This window comes from Aotus nancymaae, unplaced genomic scaffold (assembly GCF_030222135.1).
Source record: "Aotus nancymaae isolate 86718 unplaced genomic scaffold, 86718_ANA_hifiasm-v0.15.2.pri h1tg000036l, whole genome shotgun sequence".
Taxonomy (NCBI): Eukaryota; Metazoa; Chordata; class Mammalia; order Primates; family Aotidae; genus Aotus; species Aotus nancymaae.
Genome location: NW_026988450.1, coordinates 24,052,244 through 24,073,937, shown reverse-complemented (window position 1 = coordinate 24,073,937; position 21,694 = coordinate 24,052,244). Strand labels below are relative to the sequence as shown.

The 21,694-nt window shown below is 41.7% G+C and overlaps 1 protein-coding gene and 1 pseudogene across 4 annotated transcripts in view; both read left to right on the top strand.

The window, feature by feature from the left end:
- Window positions 1-3,061: 3,061 nt before the first annotated feature.
- Window positions 3,062-21,694, top strand: part of ELOC (elongin C) — a 34,216-nt gene continuing 15,583 nt past the window's right edge. Inside the window, exon 1 of one of the 4 annotated variants that reach the window (XM_012450907.3) lies at window positions 3,062-3,129. The gene's annotated coding sequence lies outside the window, so the exon portion shown is untranslated. Of the gene's footprint in view, window positions 3,130-3,207; window positions 3,298-7,852; window positions 8,250-9,526; window positions 9,544-21,694 lie in introns of those variants that run through there. The other 3 variants (XM_012450906.3, XM_012450908.3, XM_064384285.1) reach the window with 3 other exon arrangements.
- On the top strand, window positions 3,593-7,700 carry LOC105716341 (heterogeneous nuclear ribonucleoprotein A3-like; annotated as a pseudogene).

Here is a 21,694-nt window from a genome sequence, read left to right as displayed (position 1 = left end):
TCAAAGTCGAGGCTTCAGTGAGCCAAGACCAAACCACTGCAGTCCAGCCTAGACCACAAAGTGACCCGGCATCTCAAAAAAAGAACAAACATGCCACAAAAGTACAAAGAATATGATTAATTTTGCCTCAGAATGTCTCCAGACTGGCTTCACATTCAGCTTAGTCTTAAAGGATGAGCATCTTAGTAATAGCGACATACTTTTGTTTACCATTACAGAACTATAACTGTTTTAGATTTGGCATATTGCACCGGAGAGGAACAAATTCATAGTCTAAAATAATGTGTGGCCAGGGGTGGGAGCTCACGCCTGCAATTCCAGTAATATGTGGAGGCCCAGGTGGGAGGATCCCTTGATTCCAGGAGTTTGAGACCAGCCTGGCAACAAAATGAGACCCTATCTTTACAAAAAAAATTAAAAATTAGCTGGGCATGGTGGTGCCTGCCTGTAGTCCCAGCTACTTGGGAAGCTGAGGCAGAAGGATCACTTGAGCCCAAGAGGTTGAGGCTGCAGTGAGCCCTCATTGCATCACTGCACTGGGTGACAGAGCTAGACCCTGTCTCAAAACAAATAAAAATAAATAAAATAGAACAATATGATCATGTTGGCAACTCCAAATACTGTCTACTATTGAAGGGAGTATCCAGAAGGAGATAATAACACTTCTACATGAATAACTTTATTTTATAAAAAGTTAGCTTCTACCTATATTTGTTTATTTTAATTTTAATATATATATATATTTTAAATAGTAGAGATGGAGTTTCACCATATATCCCAGGTTGGTCTCAAACACCTGAAGCTCAAGCTATCTGCCCACTTCAGCCTCCCAAAGTGCTGGAATTACAAGGGTGAGCCACAGTGCCCACCTTTTATTTTGTTTTTGAGACAGGGTCTTGCTCTGTCGCCCAGGCTGAAGTGCAGTGGTATGATCATAGCTCACTGCAGCCTTGACCTCCCAGGCTCAAGTAATCCTCCCACTTAGGCCTCCCAAGTACCTGGAACTACAGGCCGTGCCACCATGCCCGGCTAATTTTTGTATTTTTAGTGGAGACAGGGTCTCCTTTTGTTGATCAGGCTGGTTTTGATCTCCTGGAATCAAGGGATCCTCCCATCTGGGCCTCCCAAAGTGTTGGGATAAAACTGAGCCACCACACCTGGCCTGCTTACATTTTAAAAACTCTTCTGTTTATGGTAATTCATTCACAATAAATATTCACTCTGTTATTTTGCTGATATATTTAAATTTTTCATATAAAAATGTTTTTCTTAAATATATTGAGAGAACTAGAATTTCTTTATCTTCTGTAAAGCTGTTTCCCCTACAGATATTGCAAATAGATGAAAATAAAAACATTTGATCCATTTCTCAAAATTTCTAAATTGATAAAATGAGATTATATTCTGAAAACTCTATACTCAGGAGGCTGAGGCAGGAGAATTGCCTGAACCCAGGAGGCGGAGGTTGCAGTGAGCCCCATTGCACTCCAGCCTGGGTAACAAGAGCGAAACTCCATCTCAAAAAAAAAAAAAGAAAACTCTATACTATAGATTTACATAGAATTGTTAATTTATGTTAGCGAGATTTTCCAGTTACGGTAATTTAGAGACATTTGTTAAATATAAATTACTTTAATGGGATTTTAGAATGATTCTAAGGATGTTTTTAGGCCGGGCAGAGTGGCTCATGCCTGTAATCCCAGCACTTTGGGAGGTGAAGGTGCGCAGATCACTTGCAGTCATGACTTTGAGACCAGCCTGGCCAACATGGTGAAACCCGGCTCTCTACGAAAAACACGCTAAAAAAGTAGCCAGGCATGGTGGTGCGCACCTGTAATCCCAGCCACTCAGAAGGCTGAGGTACGAGAATTGCTTGAGCCTGGGAGGTGGAGGCTGCAGTGAGCCAAGATTGCACCACTGCACTCCAGCCTGAATGACAGAGCAAGACTCCCTCTCAATAAAAGAAGAAAAGGAGAAAAAGAAAATGGGCCTACAGCCTCTTCATCTGCATCCCCACGCCTGTCCTCCCCACCAAACTCTACTTCGAGCTACCATTACAGCCAAAAAATACTTGTTCTGATTTCTACAATGTCTTTGAAAAGTTCATACAGGACAATCTCCTTGATTATTCCAATTAATTCTAAAAAGAAACCAATGCATTCTATCTACCAAATCAACAAAATTTAAAAAAGAAAAAAGCCTTTCAGGCAAATTCTCAATTAGTTCGATAAACTCCAGATAGCCTATTATCTATTTTTTGAGCACACAGAGTGCCTTGTTGAGCAACTTGCAATGTTGTCTTGGCCCTACATACATTCTCTTCAGGCGACACTCCTGGAAAACAGTAGATGCAGAACTTTATTTAGCTGTTTCAGCCTTCCTGGAAAGGTGCCTGTATATCTTACCACAGGAAAAGCAGGGGGTGTGAAGTGGGGCGTGGAGTGAGAAAGAAGTTCCCAAAACTTCTTGGATTTTCTGTGCGTGAGCTCAGAATCCAAGATAGCTGAGCAAACCCAGAGGCAGAGGCAGGACCCTCGGGGGCGGAGTGGGGGCGTGGTTAGTTTTCAGTTAACATTGAATTCTACCGGGAAGAGAGGAAATGAGGCCAGCCGATTGAGCTAGTTATTGCTGTGCTGGCTCTTCAGCACGCACAGCTATTTTTCACAAGGGGCAGATGCTGCTTCATAAAGAGCACGATCTCGTTAGCAAATAAACCGCCCTCCCACTTTTCAATCTTTGCTCTGCAGTCGCCCACCTCCAAGCGTACCCCTACATGAGAGGCAAGGACAATCTCTAAAACCATCAAAATCTTAACACGCAGTACGAGAAACTACAAGTCCCAGGATGCATGGCTGCCTTGGTCGCAACGCGACAGTATCCACCAAAGAAACTACGAATCCCAGAATGCAGTGCTGTCTCGGACTCCCTAGAGCCTCTCTAAGGATGCGTCCCTATAGATATAGGATCAGGGTCGGCGCTGCATTCTGGGAATCCAGAAGAGCTAGACTCGGATTGGTCGAAATTTGCCGGTGACGTTCATAGGCTGGCCTACTATAGGAGAAGAGAGTAGGGCGTACGCACTTCCTACAGACGGAAGTAGCGAAACACTCTGCGTCCTCGCTTCACCAGGTACATATCTCCCGCGCGTCGTAGAAAGCGGTGTGACCCAGCGGAAGTAATTCTTCCTACTGCCCCGGAACCCACGGCAGCTGGCTGCTGGGGGTGGGGGGGGCGGCCCTGGAATAGGGGCTGTGGTGGTACGCGGGGACCCAGCTGCGGTGGTTGCCGGGCTGACGAGTAAGTCTCGGGCTGGGGTGGAAACGGAGCTCCGGGTAAGCGTGGAGGGAGAGGGAGGCCGAGACAGGACGAACTCGCAATTCCACTTCCCACCTCTTCACTTCTGGGCGGGGAAGGAACGGAAGCTCTTAACCTCCCTGGGCCTCCCCAGCTCCTGGTTTGGGGGAGGGGAGAAGAGGGCGGCAGGACCTTTCCTGGCGCCGCTTGGTGGGTTTGGGAAGAGGTGGAAGGAGGGGCAGTAGCCAGCGATACTGGGCCTTCTCCGGGCTGAGCGCGGGAGGGTGGAGTTAGGAGCATGGCAGCCCTGTCGCTTTTTCTTTTTGCTTTCCTCGTGTCCGCTCAGATTCGTTATTTTCTTGAAGTCAGTCTCTAGCCCAAGGAGAGTTCTCTCGCTTCTTCCAGCTGCTCTATCCCGACAAGTTTACCTTCTGGGTAACTTGCTGGGCGATCTATGCTCGACTTCATGAGTTGGGGGTTTCGTGCATCTACCACCCACGCAGTCTTGTCTGAAAGGAGGTAATTAGGGTAAAATATTGTTCCCATTGAGTTTCTCTTAAGGAGCTGAGATTGTTTAGTAACATAACTGTGGAGTTTGTGTCATTTACAGAGTGAGCATTTCTACTCCACAGTACTTTTAGTGTAGAAAACAACCGAAATTCTTTTTTGGGGGCAGGGAGAGACAGTCTCTTGCTCTTGTTGACCAGACTGGTGTGCAGTGGTGCGATTTCCGCTCTCTGCAACCTCCGCCTCCCAGGTTGATTCCCCTGCCTCAGCCTCCCAAATAGCTGGGACTACAGGCACGTGCCACCACGCCTGGCTAATTTTTCTATTATTAGTAAAGATGGGGTTTCGACATGTTGGCCAGGCTGGTCTCGAACTCCTGACCTCAAGTGATCCACCCCCCCTCTGCCTCCGAAAGTGCTGGGATTACAGGTGTGAGCCACCGCGCCCGGCCTCAGAATTCTTTATAGAGTATTAGAAGCTCACTTTCAAACTGCACTATATTTGCCTTTTTTTTTTTTTTTTTTTTTTTTTTGTTGAGACACAGTCAAGCTGTGTCCCGAAGCTGAGTAGCTGGGACTACAGGCATGCGCCAGCAAGCCTGGCTAATTTTTTGTATTTTAGTAGAGATGAGTTTCACCGTGTTGGCCAGGTTGGTCTCAATTTCCTGACCTCGTGATCCGCCCGCCTTGGCCTCCCGAAGTGCTGGGATTAGAGGCGTGAGCCACCCCACCCAGCCTAGCTTGTTTTTTTGGTAGATTTTTTAGTACTGGAAAATAATCAGGGAAATATTTGCTATTATGCTCATATATATTTTTGAGTCAGAGTCTCACCTGTTCTGCATTCCCATTCCCAAGCTGGAGTGCAGTAGCATGATCACAGCTCACTGCAGCCTCAACCTCCTGGGCTTAAGCCATCCTCCCACCTCAGCCTCCCCAGTAGTTGGGACTATACGTGGCCACCACCACACCCAGCTACTTGTTTTGGGGGCTCAAGTGGTTTTCCTGCCTTGGCCTCCCACAGTGCTGGAATTACAGGCATGAGCCTCCAAGTCTGGCCAGCTATGCTCATATTTATGTGTTAATGCATTTCAGTTAAACTGTTAACCTAAATTCTTTATTGTTCTGTTATTAAATAAGATCAGAAAAAGCTCATCCAGTAATGCCTGAAATTGCAAGCCTCTGCAATTAGGAAAATAATATTACATTCACTCAAGAAATAATTATTGAGCATCTACTAAGTGCTAGGCACTATTCTAGGCCCACTCTTCAAGAACCTGAGGAAAGAAAGGATATGTGTAAGTAAGTATAGTTTCAGGAAGTGATAAATATGAAAAAAATAGAGGAAGATTAGGTGACTGGGGATGCGGGTGTCTAATTTTGGTGGGATCATTGTGGAAGGAAGACCTCCCAGAGGAGTTGATGTATTACCTAGAGACCTAAATAATGAAAATTTAAAAGCTTTTTAGGATATTGAGCTCGAATTGGAAGAGGAGAGTACGATCTCAAAATTGAGGTAAAGCCCCGCCTAGTAACTCTGTTCCACTCGCCATTGCCGCTGAGGGGAGGAGGACCATGATTTAAAGGAACCAGAGCATTTGAGAAATAGTGTTTATTGGTGGTCTGAGCTTTGAAACTACAGATGGTGGTTTAAGAGAACATTTTGAGAAGTGGGGCACACTCACAAGATTGTGTGGTAATGAGAGACCGCCCCCCAAACAAAATGTTCCAGGGGCTTTGGTTTTGTGACTTACTCTTGTGTTGAAGAGGTGGATGCAGCAATGTGTGCTCGACCACACAAGGTTGATGGGCGTGTGGTGGAACCAAAGAGAGCTGTTTCTAGAGATGATTCTGTAAAGCCTGCTGCCCATCTAACAGTGAAGAAAATTTTTATGGGTGGTATTGAAGATACAGAAGAGTATAATTTGAGGGACTACTTTGAAAAGTATGTCAAGATTGAAACCATAGAAGTTATGGAAGATAGGCAGAGTGGAAAAAGGAGGATTTCCTCTTGTGAATTTTGGTGATCATGATACAGTTGATAAAATTGTTGTTCAGAAATGCCACACATAGGGCATAATTGCGAAGTGGAAAAGCCCTTTTTTTCCCTCCAAGATTCGCCTCTGGGATCATATTTTATTTTACTACAATGAGTAACCGCTATCAGTAAGAAAAATCCTATATTGGATTCTTTCATACTCTTTGGTGATGGACCAAAGACCCTACAAAAATATTTTGGAGTACATGCCCTTTTTCATACAAAGTGCCACCATGGGAACACCAGGATAGCTGCAGTTCATTTGAGGCCTCACCTATAGAAAGACTATAACAGAGACAGCCAGGACACCCACTAGTTTGTGGAGATCCCTGAGAACATATGATTTTAAAACGTCTGGACTGTATTTGTTTCACCAGCCTTTTTCGTTGTATAGGAAAGTTGCAGCTGGTCTGCCAGCACTCACACTACCTCTCTTACCCTAGGTTTGCCATGTAATAGCTATGGCTTTGGAATCTCCCAAGTGATATTCTATAAAACTTGAAGGAATAATTAGGTCTCCTAATTCCAGGTTTGCAGTTTCCAAATATCACTTACAGTTCTTTATTGTAAAGTAGCCATATGGACACCAACCATCTATAAGAAAAGGTTTTCCTCAAATGTTTAACACTAAAATTAGGAATTAGCTGTACCAACACACACACATACACACACACACACAAAACTGATGGTTGATATTTTAGATAAAAATTTATTCAATATGGAACCTAGTGGTTTATTGCAAAATCAAGACAGAGCTGTGAATTTACTACCTCCATTCAAAATAAATAAGTTATATGAAATACAGATTCTGGCATAGATACGATATAAAAATCAAAATCAGTGGATTGAATATCTGTATTTCATTTGCTCACAAACTTGCACACACTATTATTCTGCAAAATAAACAACTGCAGCAAAGAAAAAGAAAACTGCCTTTTGGCAAACAAGTCTAAAAGCATCCCGCCAGAAAGGCCAAAATAAACATGCACATATATATATACATGTATAAAGTGTTACTGTTCAACACAAATGCTCTATCTTAGAAAAATTTAACTGCATGGGTGAAAAAAAACAAAAACAAAATAAAATGTACAATGTCTTAAGCCATTAAAGTGGCAAAATACAAAACACACCAAAATCACTGTTTTTATGACGATTAACATACACAAATAAAAAATATTGATCAAAACTGAGGAAGTAAATACTTGGACTGATAGAATGTCTATTGGGAGAATTTTTTTTCAATTTAAATGTCTTCTCATCTCTAAAAAAAAATCTTAAAAGTGCTAACTGTATAAAGCAGGCAAATTCTTCAAGTAATGTGCTATTATGTAAGCCAGTTTTTTAATAGATCTCAATGGAAAACTAAGAATAAACTAAGGTGAAACAGGAAGATAGACATGGAGAAAAAAATGGCAAGTTGTAGCTGGACAAAGCAATAAAACACTGCTATACCATCTTAGCCTCATTTTAATTAGACACATAAGCTGAGAAATTTAGGTATCTGCTGATTTAGTACACTAACTCTCTTAGATTTGCTAAAATTTACACAACAGTCAACAGGTATACATAAAAAGTCCTAAGGAGCTGGGCGCAATGGCTCACCTGTAATCCCAGCACTTTGGGAGGCCGAGGTGGGTGGATCACGAGGTCAAGAGATCGAGACCGTCCTGGTCAACATGGTGAAACCCCGTCTCTTCTAAAAATACAAAAAATTAGCTGGGCATGGTGGTGCGTGCCTGTAATCCCAGCTACTCAGGAGGCTGAGGCAGGAGAATTGCCTGAACAGGAGGCAGAGGTTGCGGTGAGCCGAGATCGCGCCATTGCACTCCAGCCTGGGTAACAAGCGAAACTCCGTCTCAAAAAAAAAATCAACATCAGATACTAATTGAAACAATCTTAAAAGGTTGTCTGCTACTATAAATGAATATAAAATGTAATATACCTTACAAACTAAGAACTGAAACCTTGTTCAAAGTTTCAATACTCCTGCCCTTGAGTTAATATGTACTTCTTCGAGATAGTACATATTAACTCAAGGGCAGGAGTAATGAAACTTCTTCGAGATAGTACATATTAACCAAATGGCAATTGAGGTGTTTGCTGTAATCTTTTCCCTTTCTGAAAGAAGACTGCAGAAAATAACAAAATCTCCCGTAGCCACTTTGACTGCCAAGGCTCCCTTTGCATTTTTTCTGCTAGATTTCTTGTGGAACTGGCCAAGCTCCATGAAATCCAGAATCATCACTACCCTCTGACATGTTGTCACTTAGGTCACTTCCTTCCTTCATGGCTGTGGATGCTGAAAAAGGCCCTTTCTAAACAAGAGATTCAGTCTACTGGATCACAGAGAGGTTGTGGAGGTGGATGCGGTGATTTCATGGGTCGCAGAGGAAACTTTGGAGGTGGTGGAGGTAATTTTGGCCATGCTGGAAACTTTGGTGGAAGAGGAAGCTATGGTGGTGGAGGTGGTGGCAGCAGAGGTAGTTATGGAGGAGGTGATGGTGGATATAATGGATTTGGAGGTGGTGGTGGCAACTATAGTGATGGTCCTGGTTATAGTAGTAGAGGGCTATGGTGGTGGCGGGCCAGGATAGGGAAACCAGGGTGGTGGATATGGTGGCAGTGGTGGAGGATATGATTGTTATAATGAAGGAGGAAATTCTGGCGGTGGTAACTGGTGGTGGTGGGAGCTATAGTGATTTTTGAGATTATACTGGACAACAGTAATTAAATTATGGACCCATGAAAGGGGGCGGTTTTGGTGGAAGAAGCTCGGACAGTCCCTATGGTGGTGGTTATGGATCTGGTGGTAGAAGTGGTGGATATGGTAGCAGCAGAAAAGGGCTACAGTTCTTAGCAGGAGAGAGAGCAAGGAGTTGTCAGGAAAGCTGCTGGTTACCTTGAGACAGTCGTCCCAAATGCATTAGAGGAAATGTCAAAATCTGCCACAGAAGGAGCGATGTTCCACAGTCAGAAAAGTTACTGCAGCCTAAACAGGAAACCCTTCTTGTTCGGGACTGTCATAGACAGTTTGCAAAAAGTGCAGCTATTGATTAATGCAATGTAGCGTCAATTAGGTGTACGTTCCTGAGGTCTTTTATCTGTTGTGGCTTTTTCTTTTTATTGCATCATATATATTGCCCTGTAAATTGTAGTAGTGGCACCAGGAATAAAAAATTAAGGAATTTTTGACTTTTCAATATTTGTGTAGTTCAGATTTTCTACATTTTAGTACAGAAGCTTTAACAAAATGCAAAATGCAGTTTTGAAGGTGTTCCCTTATGAGTTAACAAGTAAAGAAGATCATTGTTAATTACTATTTTGTATGAATTCTGCTAAAGTTAACTGTAAAGAAACACCTGCTAACTTGCAGTTTAAGGGGAATCTGTTCTCCCCATTTCCAAACCATGATGTGAATGGGCACTGACATGTGGAGAGAATAGATATTCGTGTGTTTGCAATGTGTGTTTTAGATAAATAGGACTGGGTATTTAAATTAGCATTTGTGAATTTAATAGCATTAAGATTACCTTCAAATGAAAAAAATCTCAAAATTTCAAAAAAAAATGCTTTTCAGACAACAGCAACTACAAATGCAAAGACCTTGAGATAAGAGTGAACTTGACCTATTTCAAGGAATACCTTTAAAAAGGTGTGGCTTTAAAGTGTGGCTGGAGTGGAAGAGTGCGGGAGACAAGATCAGAGTGGTAAGCAGGAAAGTAAATAAAATGGAGCCTCACAGTCCTTTTTTTATCTGTAATGAAAAGCCCATTAGAGGATTTTGTGCAGGGGAGTGACATCTGACTAGTGCTTTATATGATGGTGAGGTGGAGAACAGACCAGCTAGGAAGAAAGTAAGGAAATCAGCTTAAGGAGGCTTGTGTAATAGTCCAGTTGAGATACGTTAGCTTGAACTAGAAATGTGGAGTTGCAAGTGAGTAGTAGTCTGATATGAAATGTAATTTGAAGCTGGAGCCACATGGATCTTGGTTTCTTCCTAGGTACAAAACAAACAAAAAAAAGTTTTTTAAATAACCAGTTGTTTTGCCCAAGCAAACAGCAGTGCATATACTGAAATTGGGAAGACTGGGAAGGGAGCATCAGTTTCTGAGATTGATAAATCAAGAGTTCTGTATGGGACTTACCGAGTTTGAAAACTAGTAGACAACTGAGAATATATGCAGTAGAAAAGTTGGGTATTGATGACTGGCACTTGGGAGAAAAATTAGGGAGCCATATTTTATAGATAATGACCTGTCTATATATTAGATAATGTCTATATATTAGATAATGACCTGTCTATATAATGACCTATCTATATATATTATCTATATAGATATAGATCATGATCTGGGAGCCATATTTTATAGATAATGACCTGTGGTCTGGCGGACATCAAATAGAGATTGTTAAATGGAGAAGGAGGTAGATGACTACTAGCACTCCAGTCAGAAGAGAAGCATAGAGTAATGGGAGCAGAAAAGCCAGAAGGGTGTGACATCTGGAGTACTAAGGAAGAAAGTTTCAAGATGGAGGAAGTAGTCAACTGTATAAAATACTACTAAGAATAAGATGAGGATTAAAAATTGACCATGTGATCAAGTGACATAGTTGAAATTTGATAAGAACCTGTTAAAGAGACTGGTGGGCCAAAAGGCTGATCAGAGTAGGTTAAGAAGTAGATGGTAGTTTCGTGTGTGAATAGGAATAATGGCCATAGCAGAGTCTTTAGTTAAGTGAGGGGATAGCAGTCAGTGCTTAAGTGGAAATACTGACCTTTGGTAGGAAGGACGGTTTTTATTTGATATTTGAAACAGCAAGGTGGACAAAATACATGTTATATAAATACAGGTACGCTGAAGATGGAGAGACAAGGCAACGAAGTGATTGGTTTCAGGTTATTTTTTAGCCCATCTTTCTAAAGGTTCTGTTAATTATAATATGTAGAGTCTAAGGTTAATACACATTATATGTTGAGAATATCTGCTCCTTTAAAACTGAAACAAAGGAGTTTGGAGATACTTTCTGAGAGAATGATTAGGTCATTTGCAGGGGTGAGGCAGACAGACTAGTGAGAATGTGCAGTACTCTGGAGCCCTTAAGTTCTGTGTTGTGTGAGGGTGACTGTGTAATGAACATGGGAAGGTGAGTTATAGGTGGTTGTAGAGGAAGGATGAGTTTCAGATGGATCTAGTCATGAAATGGTAAGAGCCAGAATGGACTTTTATGATAAGAGACCGTTTGGGAAATCTGATAAAAGCACTGTACCTTCTCATTCCTGTTAACCTGAACTGCACATATGCACAAAATTGTACATACAGATGCAAGGATTTGGGATTCTACTGCTTATCTATGAACCTTGGGAGTGGGGGACTGCAGATTAAGAACTTGCTAGACCAGGGTCAGCAAGTTACAACCACTGGCCATATCTGGCCCACTACCTGCAAGTTAAGAATGCTAAGAATGGTCTTTAAAAGTTTTAATAGTTGGACAAAATTCAAAGTAAGTATGTATTTTATAACATGAAAATTATAGGCTGGGTGCAGTGGCCTGTAATCCCAGCACTTTGGGAGGCCAAGGTGGGCACATCATCTGAAGTCAGGAGTTCAAGACCAGCCTGACCAACATGGTGAAACCCCATCTCCATTAAAAATACAAAAAATTAGCCAGGCATAGTGGTGTGTACCTGTAATCTCAGCAACTTGGGAGGCTGAGGCAGGAGAATTTCTTGAACTCGGGAGGCAGAGGTTGCAGTGAGCCAAGATTGCCCCACTGCACTCCAGCCTGGACAACAAGAGCGAAACTCTGTCTTGGGAAAAAAATATATATATATATAATTTACCTTTCTTGCCCATAAATAAAGTTTTGTTGGATCATAGCCATACTCAATCATTTACATCTTTTCTGTGGCTGCTTTTGCACCACAGTGGCAGAGTTGGAGTAGTTGTAATGGAGACCTTATGGCCTGCTAAGCAAAAAATACTTGCTTTCCGGTCATTTATAGAAAGTGTGTCAACTCCAAGACTAAAATGTAAATTCCAAGGTACGGGTGGAGGAGAGGTTGTTGGGTTTATTTTGTCCACAGATTCCTCCCAAGCGTGTAGAGAAGTACCTAGTGCATAGTAGGCCCTCAATACATCCTGGTCCAAAAATAGAATAATGACCAGTCTTTTAATGTATGCTTAGGCACTAGAATAAAGCTATTTATTCTTCAGAACAGCTCTATGAGGAGATGCTATATTATCCTCATTTTACCGTTGAGGAAACTAGGCACAGAAAGATTACATAACTTCTCCCACAGTGACATAGCTAAGACTTGACTAATTTTTTTTCTTTTGAGACGAGTTTCACTCTTCTTGTCCAAGGGGGTGTGCAAGGCATGATCTCCACTCACTGCAACATCTGCCTGCCTCAGCCTCCCAAGTAGCTGGGATTACAGGCACCTGCCATCAAGCCCTGCTAATTTTGTATTTTTTAGTAGTGACGGTGTTTCTCCATGTTGGTCAGTCTGGTCTTGAACTCCCGACCTAAGGTGATCTGCCTGCCTCGGCCTCGCAAAGTGCTGGGATTACAGGCGTGAGCCACTGTGTCTGGCCGAAATTGATTGATTTTAAGCACTACATTATACGGAGGGCTGAAATCAAGTCTTGAGAAATGATAGAAAGCAGCAAAAGGATAGGCGTGATGAAACAGGGTAATGTAGCAAAGAACGAATACATTCTGCTGTAGTGTTGTTTACTGTTAGGCATTCAAGACCCATGTCTTGGGCTGGGTGTGGTGACTCACACCTGTAATCTCAGTACCTTAGGAGGTCAAGGCAGGAGGATTACTTGAGCTCAGCAACACCAGCCTGGGCAACAAAGGGAGACTTCTACTTTAAAAAAAAAAAAAATTAGGCTTGGTAGCAGGCTACTCAGGAGGCTGAAGTGGGAGAATCCTTTGAGCTTGGGAGGTTGAGGCTGTACTGAGCCAGGATTGCACCGCTACTTCAACCTGGGTGACAGAGCAAGAACCTGTCTCAGAAAAAAAAAAAAAAGACCCATGGCTTGGTCAGTATTTCAGTGTGTGCTCCTTATGTATCACCGTTCCCCTGTTTGATAAAGTCCAACTTCAATCTCTCACCTCTTTTCCGATTTTCCTACACTCTCTCCTTGACTCACTCCTCTAGAGGGCCAGACTGGTCTCCTGGCTGTTCTTCCTCTTCCTTCAGATATCCATGACTCACTTCCTTGCTTTCTACAGGTCTCTGTTAATGTTAGTTCTTCACCATCCTGTTTATACTATTTTGTTTTGGTTTTCTGTCCCCACCATTCTTCCCAAGGTTACGATCTTTATGTTCATCTCTGTCCCCAGTGCCTAGGCAAGCATCTAGCATACTAACCCTCAGTAAATATTATTGAATGAATGAATTTGTAAACTGATTTCCAACAAGACTGAGTTATATCGTGTGCCCCAAGCTGTCTGACTCAGCTCATACTGTTCACTTTGCCTGGATCTCCTTCTCCTTCCAGTTTTGCCTGGTAAAAATACACCCATAGAGACCCAGATGAAAAGCTGCTTTCCTTTATAGCTGTTCACATAACAGATTTTCTCTTGCAGATTTGTACTCATATTTACTTTCTTTGGGACACCAACTTCTTCCTCCTCTGTTAGCATGTGCATATCCAGAGAATTTTGGTTCATTTTATTTTATTACCAGTGTCACTTTCAAAAGCTTAATTAGGCAGAAAACCATGCTAGAGTGATGATGTCTTTGGAGTTAAGGTAAAATAAACTTCAGAAATGCTATCAATATTTATTTTTTTATTGAGACAGAGTCTCACTCTGTTACTCAGGCTGGAGTACAGTGCTCAATCTCGCCTCATCACAACCTCTGCCTCCCAGGTTCAAGCAATTCTCCTGCCTCAGCCTCCCAAGTAGCTGGTACTACAGGTGCGCACCACCACGCCTGGCTGATTTTTGCATTTTTAGTAGGGTTTCACTGTGTTGGCCAAGCTGGTCTCTAACTCCTGACCTCATGATCTGCCTGCCTCGGCCTCCCAAAGTGCTGAGATTGCAGGTGTGAGCCACTGTTCCCAGCCAAGCTATCGATAATTTTTTAACTCTAGCTTTATTTTTAAAAATTGATGTATAACTTACATGCAATGAAATCCCAGTTGTACCATTTAGTTTTGACAAATGTTTAGCAAGACAACATTTTACCACTCCGGAATATTCCTCTGTATTCACCTGCTGAGCTTTCACTATTGGTTTGTTTTGCCTGTTCTGTAATTTTATATAAATTGGATAACACAGTGTATACTTTTTTGTTTGGCTTTTCCACTTAGTGTAACATTTTTACATTCTTCCATGTTGTGTCAGTAGATCATCCATTTTTATTGTGAATAGTATTCTGTGATCACAGTCCATTAAGAAGTAAAATAAATAAATAAGAAAAAAATATATATTGTGAATAGTATTGCTCTGTATGAAATGAATGTGTCACAGCTTATTTATCCATTCTCTTATTATGATGGACTCCCCATCAGCATTGTATTAGAGTTCATTTGTTCCACATCCTCTCCAGCATTTAATGTTGATAATCTTTTTAATTTTAGCTATACTGGTGGCTGTATAATAGTATTTCACTGCAGTTTTGAGTTTCATTTCACTGATAAGTAATAATGTCGAACACTTTTCTTTTTTTTTTTTTTGACGGGGGGAGGGAGTTTCTCTCTCGCCCAGGCTGGAGTGCAGTGGTGTGATCTCGGCTTACCACAACCTCTGCTTCCCGAGTTCAAGTAGTTCTTCTGCCTCCACCTCCTGAGTAGCTGGGATTACAGACATGTGCCACCATGCTTGGCTAATTTTTTGTATTTTTAGTAGAGATGGGGTTTCTCCATGTTGGTCAGGCTGGTCTCAAACTCCTGACCTCAGGTGATCCACCCACCTCGGTCTCCCAAAGCATTGTGATTACAGGTGTGAGCTACTGCATCTGGCTGTTGAGCACTTTTTAATGTGTTCAATTCTTTGGCCCAATTTTAATTGGATTTTCTTTTTACTGATATACAGGAACTTTTTTATTTACTCTGGATAGAAATCCATCGTCAGATAAGTGTTGTGAATTTTTTTTTCCAGCTCATGGCTTGACTTTTCATTTTTATTTTTGGTTTATGAGGGATTTTCTTTTTGTTTGTTTTTGAGACAGACTTACTGTGTTGCTCGGGCTGGAATGCAGTAGAACCATCAGGGCCCACTGCAGCCTCAACCTTCCTGGGCTCAACTGATTCTCCCATCTCAATCTCCCAAATACCTGGGACTACAGGCATGCACCACCATGCCCAGCTCATTTTTCTGTTTTTTGTAGAGATAGGGTTTCACCACCCTGTTGTCCAGACTTGTCTCCAACCCCTGGGTTCAAGCAGTTGGCTTGCCTTGTCCTTCCAAAGTGCTGAGACTATAGGTGTGAACCACAGCTCCCAGCTATGGTATTTGAACAGAAGTTTTTTATTTTGGAGAAATCCAATTTATCAATTTGTGCTTTTTTTTTTTTTTTTTTTTTTGAGACGTAGTCTCACTTGTTCTGCCACCCAGGCTGAAGTGCCAGGCTGGTCTCAAACTCCTGCCTTCCCAAAGTGCTGTGATTACAAGTGTGAGCCACTGTACCTAGCCTCTGAGAAATCTTTGCCTACATTGAGGGTATGAAAATAATTTGTTTTCTTCTAGTAGCCTTATTTGCGTTTTAAGTTGAATTTTGTGAACCATCTGAAATTGATTTTTGTGTGTGGTGTAACAGTGAGCTGCTTCTTATCCATATGGATATTGTTCCAGCTTCCTTTTTTGAAGAGACTGTCCTTTCTTGCCATACACTTTGACTCACTTTTCCAGTATAAGGATTCAGGAAATCTATGCTTATTATTTTTGCTATTTATAATTTGATATGAGACAACTGTAGCCCGCCAAAATATAAATGAGAACCATCATTCACTCTCCAGGGACCACCTAACATTACTGTGATTGTCTGTTGCAATCCACACTGCCACAAATAATATCTTTTTTTTTTTTTTTTTTTTAGAGATGACGTTTTGCTCTGTCACCCAGGCTGGGGTGGAGTGGCACAATCTCATCTCACTGCAACTGCTGCCTCCCAGGTTCAAGCCATTCTCCTGCCTCAGCCTCCCGAGTAGATGAGATTACAGGCACAGCCACCACGCCCAGCTAATTTTTGATTTTTAGTAGAGATAGGGTTTCACCATGTTGGCCATGCTGGTCTCGAACTCCTGACCTCAGGTGATCTACCCACCTCGGCCTCCCAAAGTGCTGGGATTTCAGGTATCGGCCACCGCCCCCGGCCCATATGTAATATTTCTGATTAATCATTTGTGGCCGGTCTAAAATAGAGTTCTTAAGTATCAGAGATTTCTTCTAATCAAAACTCCTTAAGCCCTACAATACATGACAGATCATAGGACTGGCATATGTGAGGGTGTGTTATTAGAAATAGAGACCCTGCTAATGAGATATTATAATAACATTGATTACTGGTTATTATTAGGTGAGTCGTTATTTCATTACTAAAAGTTTGATCATTTGGGAGAACAGTTCAGCTGTTAGTAAGTATTAGCTATCAGAAACAAATTGGAAATTGAGATCAGTGCTTTTATTTTGTTTTTTAATTTTAATTTTTTTTAGAGCTTCCCTCAGGAGAGAAGTACTTTTACTTTAAATGAAACAGACAGCTTCCTTTTTTGACCCACTGCCACTGAAGACAAAACTAGAACAAGCTCAGAACAGAAACTCAGAGATTTTATGCTAAGAGAGCAAGTTTTTTTTTTTTTTTTTTTTTTTTGAGATGGAGTCTTGCTCTGTCTCCAGGCCGGAGTGCAGTGGCATGATCTTGGCTCACTGCAACCTCCGCCTCCCAGGTTCAAGCAATTCTCCTGCCTCAGCCTCCCGAGTAGCTGGGACTACAGGTGCACACCACCATGCCCAGCCAATTTTTGTATTTTTAATAGAGACGAGGTTTCACCATGTTGGCCAGGATGGTCTCGATCTCTTGACCTCGTGATCTGCCTGCCTCTGTCTCCCAAAGTGCTGGGATTACAGGCATGAACCACCAGTGCCCGGCCAGCTTTTTTTTTTTTTTTCTGAGATGGAGTCTCCCTCTGTCGCCCAGGCTGTAGTGCAATGGCATGATCTCAGCCCACTGCAACCTCCACCTTCTGGGTTCAAGCGATTCTCTTGCCTCAGCCTGCTAAGTAGCTGGGACTACAGGTGTGTACCACCACACCCGGCTAGTTTTTATTTTGTTTTGTTTTTTGTATTTTTAGTAGAGATGGGGTTTCACCATGTTGGTCAGGCTGGTCTCGAACTCCTGACCTCAAGATCTGCCCTCCTCAGCCCCACAAAGTGCTGGGATTACAGGTATGAGCCGCTGCACCCAGCCGAGAGCAAGCTTTAATACTAGGAAATTTGAGGACATAACAAATAATTAACATCTTCAAATAACTGAATTTGTTCTAGGAAACATGAAACTCCAGAAATCTTATACAGGAATACATGTTTCATACACTTGCATGTATTAACAATTTATGGCCATGATCGCACCACTGCATTCCAGCCTGGGAGAAAGAGTGAAACTCCGTCTCAAAAAAGAAAAAAATCCAAAATATTCCAATAAATTTAAACAGATGTCTCCTTTCCTTTCCTTTTTCCTTTCTTTTCTCACTGTGTCGCCCAGGCTGGAGTGCAGGGTCGCGATCTCAGCTCACTGCAACCTCCGCCTCCCGGGTTCAAGCAATTCTCCTGCCTCAGGCTCCCAAGTAGCTGAGATTACAGGCTTGCACCACCACACCCATCTAACTTTTAGAATATTTCTAGTAGAGACAGGGTTTCACCATGTTAGGCTGGTGTTTAACTCCTGGCCTCATGATCCACCCACCTGGGTCTCCCAAAGTGCTGGGAGTACAGCCATGAGCCACTGCACCTGGCCTAAACAAATGTTTTCTAGAAGTAGCCATTTTAATTATGTTTGTGTAAAAGTTCTAAGTTTATTAAATGCCAACATCAAGGTAAAACATAAGTCAATCTTGGTCAAAAGCATGTGCTGTTTAGTAACTTTATTCTGTTAGAAAGCTCAGGATAATACTATCAATATATCAGCAGTAGATATATCATTGTATGAAGTTTTGCCTTATTAACTTTACTGTGTAACTACCATTGTGCTGGATGCATGGGTCATAAAGGGGAGAACCTCCCTGCCTTTTGCAAAATTACAGCTAGTTGTGGGGGACAAAATGCGTCTGAAAAAGCAAGGCAGCTCTGAAGTATTTGTATCCATAGCAAAGAAAACTATAAATTCCACAATGGAGGTAAAAAAGAGGAAGAGGAGACTATTGGCTATTGGCTAAAGGTATTAAGACTACCCAGGCAAGAGTTTGAGGCTACAGTGATTGTGATTACACCACTGCACTCCAGCCCAGGCGACAGCAAGACCCTGCCTCTTAAAAAAACAAGGCGGGGCACAGTGGCTCATGCCTGTAATCCTAGCACTTTTGGAGGCTGAGGTGGGCGGATCACAAGGTCAGGAGTTGGAGACCAGCCTGACCAACGTGGTGAAACCCTGTCTCTGCTAAAAATACAACAATTAGCCAGGCTTGGTGGCGCATGCCTGTAATCCCAGCTACTCAAGAGGCTGAGCCAGGAGAATCATCCAGCCTGGGTTACAGAACAAGACTCTGTCTAAAAAAAACAAACAAAACTACCTGGGCAAGAGTTATAAATAGGTCAGAATGAGAGTTTCACTTCTTCCTAAAAGAGGTAAATTCAATCACAGTATAAACAGATTTTGAAGGCAGGATATTTTGTTGTCTTATTATGCAATAGAATTACGTTCTACATCTGTCAGTATTATGAAGTCTCTCCTTGCCCCTTCAGATAGCCCTGAACGTTATATTATTTTTGGTTAATGTAATTTACTTTGTTTTCCAAATCAGTCACATTCTAACAGACAGGAACTAATCACCAGGCTGAGCATTATTCCAATTATGACCTCCTTGGTTCTACATATTTGTTTCTTTTTAAAAGTCAATTTTGAATAATAGATAATGTACATAAATATATTCTCCTGATGGAAAAATAAAAATATTTCAGAGAAGCCTTTATTCTCTGTTGACCTCCTCTTTTTTCCTATCTCTACCTTAGTGGTAAGGATTATTATTAGTTTGGAGAGTGTCTTTCAAGACCATTCTCTATTTGTTTTTATTTTATTTTATTTTTTTGAGACGGGGTCTCACTCTTGCTCAAGCTGGAATGCAATGGTGCAATCACAGCTCACTGCAGTGTCGACCTTATGGGCTCAAGCAATCCTCCCACCTCAGCCTCCCTAGTCACTAGTGTGATCTCGGCTCACTGCAACCTCCGCCTCTCAGGATCAAGCAATTCTCCTGCCTCAGCCTTCCAAGTAGCTGGGATTGTAGGCATGTACCACCACACCCAGCTAATTTTGCATTTTTAGTAGAGACGGGGTTTCACCATATTGGCCAGGCTGGTCTCGAACTCCTGACCTTGTGATCGATTATAGACATAAGCCACCACACCTGGCCCTTGTAACCTCTTTTATTTTAAATTTGTTTTGTGGTCTTTCTATGTACTAATTTGCCTTTTTTTTTTTTTTTGCTACCCCGTAATATTTCATAAAGATGCATATAATTGTATTTAGCTTATTCCCTAATTGCTGAACCTTTTAAGGCATTTAAAGTTTTTCATGTATACCCATTGTGGTAAATGTTCTACTTGCCTTTGCATTCAATGTTAGTGTTTCCCTAAAGTAAGACCAAGAAATAGAATTTCCTTCTATGTATGTTTAAAAATTTATTCTATTGCTACCCTTCTAAACTTGGTGCCATTTATTTATTATTGCCCAGTTCCCCCTACTTGATTTTTTTTTTTTTAGCAAGTTTTAAAGTTTTAATTTGCATTTTCCTGATTATCTTTGGAATTGGGCTGTTTTGTTTGTTTTGAGACAAGCTCTTGTTCTGTTGCCCTGGCTGATGTGCAGTGACAGGATCACAGCTCACTGTAGCTTTAACCTCCTGGGCTCAAAGGATCCTCCCACCTTGACCTCCCAAAGTGCTAGGTTTACAGAAGTGAGCCACGACACCCAGCCATTAAGCATTTTTTAAATTTTTGAGACAGAGTCTCACTCTGTTACCCAGGCTGGAATGCAGTGGCATGACCTCAGCTCACTGCAACCTCCGCCTCCCGGGTTCAAGCAGTTCTCCTGCCTCAGCCTCCCTAGTAGCTGAGATTACAGGCACCTGCTATCATGCCTGGCTAATTTTTGTATTTTTATAGAGACAGGGTTTCACCATGTTGGCCAGCTGGTCTTGAACTCTGGTGATCTGCCCTCTCAGCCTTCCAAAGTGCTGGGATTACAAGTGTGAGCCACCTCGCCCAGCCCATCAAGCGTTTTTATACCTGTCTAAGCTAGTTTTTTTTCTGCTATTTTTCCAGAGTTCATGGATTTTTTTACATTTGGTTCTTGAATCTGTAGTGCATTTTTGTGAGTGATCTGTTCTAACCTTATTTTATCCTAAATAGTCAATGTAAAAAGACAAAAAGATACAAAGAACAGATTTGCAGAGTGCCTATTATCTACTTAGATAATTCAGGCAAATCAACTGAAAAACTATTAAAACTAATACAAGTTCTGCAAAAAAATGGTGGGATACAAAATCAACTTAGAAAATTTTAAAGCTTTTCACAACACCAGCAATAACCTTTCACAAAATACCATAGTAAAACAGACCCCATTCATGATGGAAACGTAAAAGTACCTAAAAGTAGACAGACCTACCAAGAAACATGTGAGAACAAAATGGGGGACTTACTCCTTTCATGTACAGAAGATAGTTAGAAATCCATGTAGCAACATAGAATATGATAAAGGTAACATTTCAAATCAGAGAAAAGATAGGCTTCAGATATCTTATATTCACTGTTACTAGATTCAACACTTAATTTCAGTGTAAGCCCTAGGCTCATCTAGATTTTCTAAGTATTTGTTATTAAACACACACATACACAAAAAAACTTTAAGGGAGTAATGTTTATATATAATACCCTGAAAGCATAATGATGTCTTAGGCCATTTTGTTCATGCTCTTTCTTCTGCCCAGAACTGTTCTCAATCCAACGGTTCCCCTATGACTGCTGGCTTTTACCTGCCCAATTTATATTTCCAGAATTCAACTCTGTCATGGAATAGATATTCAAGCTGAGATTTCTGTCTCCTCAAACTTAGATTTCTTTAGATAACTTAAAGGTTAAGTGCAAACTTAATAATATTTTAAATATTTCTAACTTCTTGAGAATTAGGAATTTCAAGTCTTTTTTTTTTTTTTTTTTTTTTTTGAGAAGGTCTTGGCTCTGTCGTTTAGGCTGGAGTGCAGTGGTGCAATCTTGGCTCACTGCAGCCTCCACCTCCCAGGTTCAAGGGATTCTCCTGCCTCAGCCTCTCGAGTAGCTGGGACTATAGGCACGTGCCACCGCGCCCAGCTCATTTTTGTATTTTTAGTAGAAACAGGGTTTCACCGTGTTGACCAGGATGGTCTTGAACTCTTGACCTCGTGATCTGCCTGCCTTGTCCTCCCAAAGTGCTGGGATTACAGGCGTGAGCTACTGTGCGTGGCCAGAATTTTAACTCTTAATGTTGATTTTCCCTTTCAATGTCGGGAGAAAGGGTGGGTCTCTTCTTCATCCTCTTAATCTCTGGCAAAACTCAGTCTCTACTAAAATAAAAAAATTAGCCGGACACAGTGGCAGATGTCTGTAATCCCAGCTACTGGGAAGGCTGAGGCAGGAGAATGGTTTGAAC